The 12,798-nt window shown below is 45.8% G+C and overlaps 1 protein-coding gene across 1 annotated transcript in view; it reads right to left on the bottom strand.

Annotated features, from left to right (window-relative positions):
- RNF4 (ring finger protein 4) overlaps positions 1-12,798 on the bottom strand; it is a 43,809-nt gene that overhangs the window by 30,234 nt on the left and 777 nt on the right. The window lies entirely within an intron of this gene.

Genomic DNA, 12,798 nt, shown 5'->3' with positions numbered 1-12,798 from the left:
AATACAACAATTAGCTGGGTGTGGTGGTAGGCGCCTGTAATCCCAGCTACTCGGGGGGCTGAGGCAGGAGAATTGCTTGAACCCAAGAGGTGGAGGTGAGCCGAGATCGCACCATTGCACTCCAGCCTGGGTGAGAAGTGAAACTCAGTCTCAAAATAAATAAATAAATAAATAAAAATAAATAAAAACAAATTTTTTTTTTTTTGAGACAGAGTCTTGTTCTGTCACCCAGGCTGGAGTGCAGTGGTGTGATCTTGGCTGACTGCAGCCTCCACCTCCCAGGTTCAAGCAATTCTCATGCCTCAGCCTCCCAACTAGCTGGGATTACAGGAACCCACCACCATGCCTGGCTAATTTTTGTATTTTTAGTAGAGATGGGGTTTTGCCATGTTGGCCAGGCTGGTCTCCAACTCCTGACCTCAAGTGATCTGCCCACCTTGGCTTCCCAAAGTGCTGGGATTATAGGCGTGAGCCACCGCACCTGGTCACAAACACCTCTTAAACGGAACTTTGATACCCTCAGTCATATCAATAACCACGCCTTAATACTCAAGAGAAATTATGAGCCTCTTGCTCATTATACAAATGAGGTTACGTGGTTAAGCAGTCAGCAATGATGTGGCTGGCCAATAAGCCCTACAGCCTTGGACAAATACTTGCTCTCTGTGCCTCAGTGTCCACATCTTTAATTGAGTAGAACACCTCATCTCTGTGGAACCAGTGACCGCTGAATGAAACACGCAGTATGGTTCCTAGCACCCAGAAAGCAGCTCTATCAACTAATACGCTAACTATTCACAGGTGCCTAGTCTGGGTAAGGCACTGCTCCAGGGGCTAGGAATGGAATGGGAAAACAGCAACAAAAAACCACCCATGGAGCATATATCCTAGCTGGAAAGATGATCAACAAATCAAGTAATAAATAGGTATTACATCAGAAGGGCTGGAGAGCATGTCTCTTCTTACAGGTATGAGTGCTATTAAATAAAGGCAAAACAAACCTTCACCCCAGGAGGAATTGGAACCAATGTTTCCAGCTCTCAGCAGGGGCTTTATTCATTTCCAGAAGAGACTTGGCAGGATGTAGCTAATCACAACGGCTTAGACTTAGAGGAGGACTCAGAGGAGGTTGAAGAAAGCCGGCACAGAGTCAACGACAGGCAGTTCTCACCCAGAGTTATTTATTCCTAAGGCTCAGGGGCCTTGAACATTGGCCTCCCCTGAAGGTTTGCAGGGACAAGAGGAATGAATTTGATCAAAGCAGAAAGCAGCAGACTATGCTCAGAGAGGCAATGAGGCTTGTTCAGATGCTAAGTAACCAGGTCTTCCATAAAATTATCTTATGGCCCCGATTAAGCTGCCACCAGCAATCAGGCTACAACCAAAATCCCCAGGGGCCTGAGAGGAGCAAAGGGCTTTCACATCTTTCAGCCAAGATGGCCTAAGGCTTTGGGGCCTCATACAAAAACAAGGTAATTTCTGGGGGCCAGGAGAAAGGGTAAGATGATGAAGGAAACCTAAGGATCCACTCCTCCAGAGGCCGATGGGCAGATGTACCTCAGATGCTAGAGGGCGTCAACATCCTCAACACTTCCCCAGGGCCCACAGTCAGCACAGGAGGCAGGCTTGCCAAGCTACCTGGTGTTGATGGCCACTGAGCACAGAGCCTGCTGGAGACCAGCTAGCAGCTTAGCTGCCTCTACTGTATCCAGAACCCAGGGTTGCTTGGGGTATAGGGATAGTTGTGAGACACTCACAAATCTGATTATTTGACCCATACCAGATGGGAGCAACTGAGCGGTGCCCCACGATGGGAATTCTCGAAGGGCACAGCAGAGGGGGCCTAATCTCAAACAGCACTGTCTCTGGCTCCGGGCTCCTAAAGAGAGACATGTTCTTCTACTCTTAGTCAGATGCATCTGTGGGCTAAGGGACAATACAAGCTGTCACCAAAGGGCTAGCCAAACCCAACTCTCTAGGGGCTTGCATCTTGGTGGAGAAACCCAGCATCCAGAAGCCCTAATCTAGACCCTCTTCAACTCTCTTTCAACACTTTACCTAGACAGTAAACTAACAAGTCAGTGTCCCAGCCTGGGCAACATGGGGAAACCTCGTCTCCACAAAAAAAATACAAAAACTTAGCCGGGCATAGTGGTGTACGACTGTAGTCCCAGCTACTTGGGAGGCTGAGGTGGGAGGCTCGCTTGAGAACGGGAGGTTGAAGCTCCAGTGAGCCATGACCATGCCACTGTACTCCTGCCTTGGCGACAGAGTGAGACTCTGTCTTAAAAAAAAACAAAAACCCACATGCAAGTCAAAAAAATCACTGGCTCCCAGGGAAGATAAAAGCAGGCACGCACAACAAGAATGCTCTGAAGGAGACAGAAAGGCAGAAGAGAGCAGGAGGAGGAGGTCCAAGGAAGTTAAAAGCGCCACAAGGTAATGCAAAGAATCACTAGGCTCCAAAATATCCAAGAATATTGCAAGTGCCCCCAAATAATCACAAGCATTGCCTACAGAACATAGGCCAAAGTCTTTACATCACATAGCCACCCTCCCCTCCCAACTCGTCCTCACTTTTCTGGGTTCATTTGCAGTTATGGACATATGTGTTCCTTAAAAAAAATAAAAAAGCATCTTGCTATGCAAAAACCATTTGTGAGGAAAAATGGAATTAGGGGCACAACACTAAAAAATTTTGTCAGTGACACACATACACAAAACAATCTAGTGAAAATGGTAGTAAAGTTCTACACGTGTTAAATGGTTAAGAAATACAAGTAACGTGATACTTTACCTTGAAAAAGGCCTGAAGCTTGCTCTGTGGAAGTGGGCCTCAGACGGTTTACAGCTTGTGAGTTATTGAGAAGTGGAGGCAAAGAGAGTGAATGCTGTAACATCAGATGTACACAAATGTGGCTCACATACAACAAGTCAACTGAGGTGACTGACCTATGTTGAAGGTGTGTATATTACATGGCTTGGTCAGCTGGCCTCAACTTTTTGCGTTCACCTAATATTTCTCACAGATGACACTGTGTGCAGCAAACTCTCAAGTGGTTCTCTAATACAGCAACCTCATTGGAACAAACTCATGTTTCCAAACAAACACTTCAAGCAGAACTGTACTTTACTCCAGGTACCCTCGAAGTCAGTTCAAAGTACCTGACTTTGGACCTCAAAGAAGGTCCGAAGTTGGCCAGGTTGGTCCCACCACTCCCACCCTGCTTTAGGGAATTTCTGCTCATTCTTCAAGGCCTACCTCAAAGGTTGCTTCCATTTCTCACTCCTCCTAGTCCTGACTTAACCATTTCTTCTATACTCCCTTAAGTCAAGAAACATAACTTATCAAATACTTATCACGGTGTCCCCACCCATTAGCACAGCACTTGGCACAAACATGTAAATGAGATTTTTTTTTTCCTCACTGAAATTATCAAGGTCCAGGCTCACACCTGTAATCCCAGCACTCTGGGAGGCCGAGGTGGGCAGATTACCTGAGGTTGGGAGTTTGAGACCAACCTGGCCAACATGGTGAAACCCCATCTCTACCAAAAATACAAAAATTAGCTAGGCATGGTGGCGGGCATCTGTAATCCCCACTACTCAGGAGGCTGAGGCTGGAGAAACCCTTGAACTCGGGAGGCAGAAGTTGCAGTGAGCCAAGATTGCGCCATTGCACTCCAGCCTGGGTGACAGACTGAGACTCCGTCTCAAAAAAAAAAAAAAAAAAAAAAAAAAAGAATGAATGAATGAAATTATCAAGCTCTAGGGCCAGGCATGGTGGCTCATGCCTGTAATCCCAGGAGTTCTGGACCAGCCTGGGCAACATGGTGAAACTCCTTCTCTACAAAATATTAATACCAAAAAAAAAAAAAAAATTAGGGTGTGGTGGCACGCGCCTGTAGTCCCAGTTACTCAGGAGGCTAAGATGGGAGGATCGCTTGTGCCCAGGGAGGTTGAGGCTAAAGTGAGTTATGACTGTGGGATTGCACTCCAGCCTGGGCAAGACCCTTGTCATTCTGAACACCTACCCCCAGCAAAAGTTATCAAGCTCATCACATGCTTGAAAGAGATGGCAGATACCTTGAAAAGATGGCAGAGTGTTTTTGAAAAAGAAAAAAATAATTTCAGAGATGGGGGAAATGAAGCCTTTACATTGCAAGTAAAAACAGTCACAAGCAGGAAACAAAGGAAGCCTTAAAAGCAGGACTGGGGCCAGTGCAGCGGTGTGCACCTGTATTAGTCCGTTTTCACGCTGCTGATAAAGACATACTTGAGACTGGTCAATTTACAAAAGAAAGAGGTTTAATGAACTTAACAGTTCCACATGGCCAGGGAAGCCTCACAATCATGGTGGAAAGCAAGGAGGAGCAAGTCACGTCTTACGTGGATGGCGGCAGGCAAAGAGAGCTTGTGCACAGGAACACCCCCTTATAAAACTATCAGATCTCCTGAGACTTATACACCATCACCAGAACAACATGGGAAAGACCTGCCCCCATGATTCAATTACCTCCCACCGGGTCCCTCCCACATGTGGAAATTCAAGATGAGATCTGGGTGGAGGACACAGCCAAACCATATCATTCCACCCCTGGCCCCTCCCAAATCTTATGTCCTCACATTTTAAAACCAATCATGCCTTCCCACAGTCCCAAAGTCTTAACTCATTTCAGCATTAACTCAAAAGTCCAAAGTCTCATCCAAGACAAGGCAAGTCCCTTCCACTTATGAGCCTGTAAATCAAAAGCAATTTAGTTACTTCTTAGATACAATGGGGGTGCAGGCATTGGGTAAATACAGCCATTCCAAATGGGAGAAATTGGCCAAAACAAAGGGGCTACAGGCCCCATGCAAGTCCGAAATCCAGCAGAGCAGTCCAACTCTCAAAGCTCCAAAATGATCTCCTTTGACTCCACGTCTCACATCCAGGTCAGGCTGATCCAAGAGGTGAGGTTCCATGGCCTTAGGCAGCTCCACCCCTGTGGCTTTGCAGGGTACAGCCTCCCTCCCGGCTGTTTTCACCGGGTGGTGTTGAGTGTCTGCAGCTTTTCCAGGTGCACAGGGCAAGCTGTCAGTGGATCTATCATTCTGGGGTCTGGAGGACAGTGGCTCTCTTCCCACAGCTCTACCAGGTGGTGCTCCAGTAGGGACTCTGCTTGTGGGCTCCAACCCCACATTTCCCTTCCGCACTGCCCTCGCAGAGGTTCTCCATGAGGGCCCTGCCCCTGCAGCAAACTTCTGCCTGGACATCCAGGTGTTTCCATGCATCCTCTGAAACCTAGTGGAGGTTCCAAACCCTGATTCTTGACTTCTGTGCACTCGCAGGCTCAACACCATGTGGAAGCTGCCAAGGTTTGGGGCCTGTACCCTCTGAAACCATGGCCTGAGTTCTACTCTATGTTGGCCCCTTTCAGCCACAGCTGGGGCGGCTGGAATGCAGGGCACCAGGTCCCTAGGCTGCACACAGCAGGGGAACCCTGGGCCCAGCCCAGGAAACCATATTTTCCTCCTGGGCATCTGGGCCTATGATGGGAGGGGCTGCCATGAAGACCTCTGACATGACCTGGAGACATTTTCCCCCACTGTCTTGGGGATTAACGTTTGGCTCCCTGTTATTTATGCAAATCTCTGCAGCTGGCTTTAATTTCCCCTCAGAAAATAGAATTTTATTTTCTAGCACATTGTCAGGCTGCAAATTTTCCAAACTTTTATGCTCTGCTTCCCTTATAAAACTGAATGCCTTTAACAGTACCCAAGTCATCTCTTGAATGCTTTGCTGCTTAGAAATTTATTCTGCCAAATGCCCTAAATCATCTTTCTCAAGTTCAAAGTTCCACAAATCTCTAGGGCAGGGGCAAAATGCCGCTAGTCTCTCTGCTGAAACGTAACAGGAGTGACCCTTGCTCCAGTTCCCAACAAGTTCCTCATCTCCATCTGAGAACCACCTCAGCCTGGATTTCATTGTCCATATCCTTATCAACATTTTGGTCAAAGCCATTCAACAAGTATCTAGCAAGTTCCAAACTTTCCCACATTTTCCTGTCTTCTTCTGAGCCCTCCAAACTGTTCCAATCCCTGCCTGCTACCCAGTTCCAAAGCTGTTTCCACATTTTCGGGTATCTTTTCAGCAGCACTGCACTCTACTGGTACCAACTTACTGTACTAGTCTGTTTTCACGATGCTAATAAAGACATACCTGAGACTGGGCAATTTACAAAAGCAAGAGGTTTACAAAAGCCAGTTCCAAATGGCCGGGGAGGCCTCACAATCATGGCGGAAGGCAAGGAGGAGCAAGTCATGCCTTACATAGATGGCAGCAGGTAAAGAGAGCTTGTGTAGGGAAACTCCCCCTTATAAAAGCATCAGATCTCTCTTTTTTTTTTATAGATGAAGTCTACTCTGTTGTCCAAGCTGGAGTGCAGTGGCATAATCACGGCTCACTGTAACCTCCACCTCCCGGGTTCAAGCGATTCTCCTGCATCAGCCTCCCGAGTAGCTGAAACTACAGGCATGTAACACCATGTCCAGCTAATTTTTGTATTTTTAGGAGAGACAGGGTTTCACTATGTTGGCCACACTCGTCTTGAACTCCTAACCTCGTGATCTGCCCGCCTCGGCCTCCCAAAGTGCTAGGATTACAGGCATGAGCCACCGCGCCCAGCCTAAAGCATCAGATCTCTTGAGACTTATTCACCATCATGAGAATAGCATAGGAAAGACCTGCCCCCAAGATTCAATTGCCTCCCACTGGGTCCTTCCCACAACATGTAGGAATTCAATGTGAGATTTGGGTGGGGACACAGCCAAACCATATCAGCACCTGTATTCCCATTTACTTGGGAGACTGAGGCAAGAGGATTAATTTAGCTTAGAAGTTTGAGGCTGTAGGCCAGGCACGGTGGCTCATGCTTATAATCCCAGCACTTTGGGAGGCTGAGGTGGGCAGATCACCTGAAGTCAGGAGTTCAAGACCAGGCTGGCCAACACAGTGAAACCCTGTTTCTAATACAAATACAAAAATGAGCTAGGCGTGGTGCTGCCCACCTATAATCCCAGTTACTCGGGAGGCTGAGACAGGCGAATCACTTGAACCCAGGAGGTGGAGGTTGAAGTGAGTTGAGAAAGAGCAAGATTCTGTCTTAAAAAAAAAAAAAAAAAAGTTTTAGGCTGTACTGTGCTATATAATTGCACCTGCAAATAGCCACTGCACTCCTGCCCGGGAAACATAGGAAGACAACCTTCTCTTAAATAAAAATAAAAATAAAAAATAAAAATAAAAATAAAAAAAAGAAAAGGGCTGGACGTGGTGGCTCACACCTGTAATCCCAGCACTTTGGGAGGCCGAGGTGGGTGGATCACAAGGTCAGGAGTTCGAGACAGGCTGGCCAACATGGTGAAACCCTGTCTCTACTAAAGATACAAAAAATTAGCCAGGCGTGGTGGCACATGCCTGTAATCCCAGCTACTCGGGAGGCTGAGGCAGGAGAATTGCTTGAACCTGGGAGGCAGAGGTTGCAGTGCTGAGATCGTGCCACTGTACTCCAGCCTGGGTGACAGAGCGAGACTCCGTCTCAAAAAACAAACAAAAAACAAAACAAAACAAAAAAACACAGATGATCATGATGGGAGAATAGGAGAGAACATTTCTATCTGAGGCATTTTCAACTTTTCAACTTGCAGGAGTAGGAGGCCAGAACCAACACTGGAAGACATCAACAAGGTACTTAGAAAGGAAGCAAATTTTAGTGCAGGTAACACAGAATTCTGCCATATTTAGGAGCAGAATTTAGCAGTAGTTTGGCTAAAGTAAGAGGTGAGGTGTGGCAGACAGGGAAATGCCTAGGCCCTAGGACAACTTCCCTTAGCTGCTGAGAGGAGAAAACTTAGGAACAATAACTTTGAGGAATACAATACAGTCACTGAGAATCAATAAAGTTTCTTGAGGATAATTATCAGACTCCTCTGTGGTGAAAGCAAAAATAAAGATACTATTTTGTTTTTACTATTTGAAGTTTCTAGAAACACTGGCCACGTGCCTTCCCACCACACAAAAAAAGCAAATGACACAACAAAGCCTAACAAAAGGAACAAAGGTAGGAGTCAGGGGTGAAGTTTCCAGCTCTGCTTACTAATTGTGTGACCTTGGGCAAGTGACCCTGATCTCCCTGTGCCTCAGGAAGAGTAAAATGGGGCTAACTACCACAACTATCTTATAGAGTGGTTCTGTAAGAGAGTGAAAGTAGGGAATCGCTCAACCATAGACATTAAATCATGAATCAGGAGTCTGAGACCAGCCTGGACAACAGGGCAAGACCCAGTCTACAAAGCTGTGTTAAAAATTAGCCAGGTGTGGGCCAGGCAAGGTGGCTCACACCTGTAATCCCAGCACTTTGGGAGGCTGAGGCGGGTGGATCATGAGGTCAAGAGATCGAGACCATCCTGGCTAACACGGTGAAATCCTATCTCTACCTATCTCTACTAAAAATACAAAAAATTAGCCGGGCCTGGTGGTGGATGCCTGTCGTCCCAGCTATTCGGGAGGCTGAGGCAGGAGAATGGCATGAACCCGGGAGGCGGAGCTTGCAATGAGCTGAGACTGCGCCACTGCACACCAGCCTGGGTGACAGAGTGAGACTCTGCCTCAAAAAAAAAAAAAAAAAAAAAAAAAAAAAGCCAGGTGCGGTGGTGTGCACCTGTAGCCCCAGCTACTTGGGAGGCTGAGGTGAGAGGATCTCTTGAACCCAGAAGTCAGAGGCTGCAGTGAGTTACGATCGCACCAATGCACTCCAACTGGGGCAACAGGGAGATATTCTCTTAAAAAAATAAATAAAAAATACTAATGATCATTTGAGTCTTCACAAAGTTGTAATAATTTTGCTGGTGAAGGGTCTTGCCCTGATGATGGCTGCTGATGGATCAGGGCGGTGGCTGATGAAGCTTGGGGCAGCTGTGACAATTTCTTTTTTTCTTTTTTTTTTTGAGATGGAGTTTCACTCTTGTTGCCCAGGCTGGGGTACAACGGCGCAATCTTGGCTCGCCGCAACCTCTGCCTCCCTGGTTCAAGCAATTCTCCTGTCTCAGCTTCCCAAGTAGCTGGGATTACAGGCATGCCCCACCATGCCCAGCTAATTTTTTTGTATTTTTAGTCGAGATGGGGTTTCTCCATGTTGGCCAGGCTGGTCTGGAAGTCCCAACCTGAGGTGATCCGCCTGCCTCGGCCTCCTAAAGTGCTGGGATTACAGGCGTGAGCCACCGCACTGGGCCAACTGCGACAATTTCTTAAAATGAAGTTTGCTGCATCAGTTGTCTCTTCCTTTCATGAAAGATTTCTCTGTAGCGTGCAATGCTGTGTGATAGCATTTTACCCACAGTGGAACTTTTTTCAAAATTGGAGTCAATCCTTTCAAACCCTGCCACTGTTTCATTAACTAAGTTTATAAAATATTCTAAATCCTTTGTTATAATTTCAACAATGTTCACTGCACCTTCAGCAGTAAATTCCACCTCAAGAAACCACTTTCTTTGCCTGTCCACAGGAAGCAACTCTCCATCTGTTCAAGTTTTATTAAAAAATTGCAGCAATTCAGTCACATCTTCAGGTTCTACTCTTTTTTTTTTTTTTTTGAGACGGAGTCTCATTCTGTCAACCAGGCTGGATGGAGTGCAATGGCGTGATTTCGGCTCGCTGCAACCTCCGCCTCCTGGGTTCAAGTGATTCTCCTGCCTCAGCCTCCTGAGTAGCTGGGATTACAGGTGCGTGCCATCAAACCTGGCTAATTTTTTTGTGTTTTTAGTAGAGATGGGGTTTCACCATGTTAGCCAGGATGGTCTCGATCTCCTGACCTTGTGATCCGCCCACTTCGCCTCCCAAAGTGCTGGGATTACACGGGTGAGCCACCGCGCCTGGCGACAAATACTCTTAATGGTATCTAGAATAGTGTAACCTTTCAGGAGGTTTTTAATTTACATTGTTGAGACCCATCAGAGGAATCACAATCTATGTAGCTATAGCCTTACAAAATGCATTTCTTTCTTTTCCCCTGCTGCCCCCCCCCCTTTTTTTTTAAGGGATTGGCAGTGGAGGGGGTGATCTCACTATGCTGCCCAGGCTGGTCTCTAACTCCTGAGCTCAAGCGATCCACCAGCTTTGGCCTCCCAAAGCGCTGCGAGTACAGGCATGAGCCACCGTGCTCAGCCTCAAAATGCATTACTTAAGTAAGATTTGAGAGTTGAAATTACTCCTTGATCCATGGGCTGCAGAATAGATGTTAACATTAATCTTACTCATCTCTGTGAGACCTCTTTGGTGACTAAGCACATTCTCAATGAGCAGTAATATTTTGAAAGAAATCTTTTTTTCTGAGCTGTAGATCTCAATAGTGGGCTTAAAATATTCAGTAAAACATACTGTAAACAGATATGCTACTATACAGGCTTTCCTGTTTCACTAATCAGCACACAGTAGATTTTTGCATAATTCTTAAGGGCCCTAGGATTTTCAGAATGGTAAATGAGCACTGGTTACAACTTAAGTCACCGGCCACATTAGCACCTAACAAGAGAATCAGCCTGTCCTTTGAAGCCAGGCATTGACCTTTCTCTAGCTATGAGAGTCCTCGATAGTATTTTTTTCCCCATATAAAGCTGTTTCATTTACATTGAAAGTCGGTTGTTTAGTGTGGCCACCTTCATCAATTATTTTAGCTATATGTTCTGCATAACTTGCTGCAGCTTCTTCATCAACACTTACTGTCTCACCTTACACTTTTACATTACAGAGGTGGCTTCTCCCCTTAAACCTCATGAACCAACCTCTGCCAGTTTCAAACTTTTCTTCTGCAACTTCCTCACCTTTCTCACTCTTCACAGAATTGAAGAGAGTTAGGGCCTTGCTCCGGATTAGGCTTTCGCTTAAAGGAATGTCACGGATGGTTTGATCTTCTATCCAGACCACTAAAACTTTCTCCCTATCAGCAATAAGGCTGTTTGGCTTATCATTCATGTGTTCATTGGAGTAGCATTTTAATTTCATTTACAACTTGGCTAACTGTCATTCAGCACAAGAGGCCTAGCTTTTGGCCTATCTCAACTTTTGATATGCCTTTCTCACTAAGGATAATCATTTCTTAACTTGACTTAAAGTAAGAGAGACTCAACTGACTGATCCTTTTGCCTGGACACTGTAGGGTCACTGAGTGGCCTAATTTCAATATTGTGTCTCAAGGAATAGAGAGGCCTGAGGAGAGAGACTGGGAACTGCCAGTCAGTGGAGCTGTTAGTACACACCCAACTTTTACTAATTAAGTTCACCGTCTTATATGAGTGCTATTCGTGGTAACCCAAAACACTGATCACAAGTCACTGTAACAGATGTAATAATGAAAAGGTTTGGGGCTGGGCACGGTGGCTCATGCCTGTAATCCCAGCACTTTGGGAGGCCGAGGCAGGCGGATCACTTGAGGTCAGGCATTCGAGACCAGCCTGGCCAATATGGTGAAACCCTGTCTCCACTAAAAATACAAAAATTAACTGGGTGTGGTAGTATATGCCTGTAATCCCAGCTACTCTGGAGGCTGAGGCAGGAGAATCACTTGAGCCCAGATGGCAGAGGTTACAGTGAGACTGATAACACGCCATTGCACTCCATCCTGGGTGACACAGTGAGATTCCATCTCAAAAAAAAAAAAAAAAAAAAGTTTTAAATATTGTGAATTACCAAAACGTGACACAAGAGACACGAAGTGAGCACATGCTGTTGGAAAAATGGCTGGCACTTACAGACTTGCTCGATGAATACTTGCTATAAACCTTCACCTTGCAAAAAAAAAAGGCAGTATTTGCAAAGCACAGTAAAATGACGTATCTCTTATTCCCTCCATCCTCACCCAGCTACAGGAGGGCCAGCACCACGACTGTTTACTGCTTCATTCCAAGCAGAAAGGTTGGCATACAGGAGACCTCAAAAATACGCTACTTTTATCTTGAGGAGAGTGAAAAATCTTACTCATTTTATGTACAAAGCACAAATGTGCATACATTATATAAAAAGAAATAGTTTACGTATGGCATTAAGATTTCATGAAGATTATAAAAACAATGTTTACACAAGGTCCTTACAAAGGTAGTAATTTAAGAAAAGACCAATAAACGATGTATTAAAGTAAGATTTTTGGAAACTCAAATTCAGGCAATACAAAAACCAACAATATATCTTGCTACTCGAATGTCCCTATTTCACCTCAAACTCACAGGTAAAACTGAACCCAATATGTCCTTGTCCATTAAAAAGCAAATCACCAAGAAAGTAACAAAAGATTCCCTTCAATGTCTCTTTTATTGTCAGCGGTTCCCAAACTCCTGGTCAATGAATTCAAAACCCAAATCCTGCAGTTAGGGCTTAACCTCATCTGCTGCCAAATAGCTGGCTGTGTGACCTTGGGCAGACCACTTCACTTTTCTGGACCTCAGTCTCCCCAGTCAGTTGGACAGTCTAAGCCAGGCTCCAGAGCTGAGACCCTACGTCTGGCTCAAGAACTTGGTGCAGAAACAGAAAATTAAGTTTGAGAACGTCTATGGGAACCGACAAGTGAAAGACAAAAGCTGAAATCCCTACCAAAACGGCTTGCCCAAGCTCTATCCTTTTCCCTCTTTCCTCGATGGATCAAAGGCGGAAAAGCGGTGTTTACTAGCAACTGTTTCGGGTCGTGAGAATCTTCATACACCTGTCTACAGGCGCGCCAGAGCGGTGAAGGGCCCGAGCGATGCAGGGCTGGGCCGCAAGCCTCACAGTCA

Source organism: Pongo abelii, chromosome 3 (assembly GCF_028885655.2).
Source record: "Pongo abelii isolate AG06213 chromosome 3, NHGRI_mPonAbe1-v2.0_pri, whole genome shotgun sequence".
Classification (NCBI taxonomy): Eukaryota; Metazoa; Chordata; class Mammalia; order Primates; family Hominidae; genus Pongo; species Pongo abelii.
This window is presented reverse-complemented; position numbering and strand designations above follow the sequence as displayed.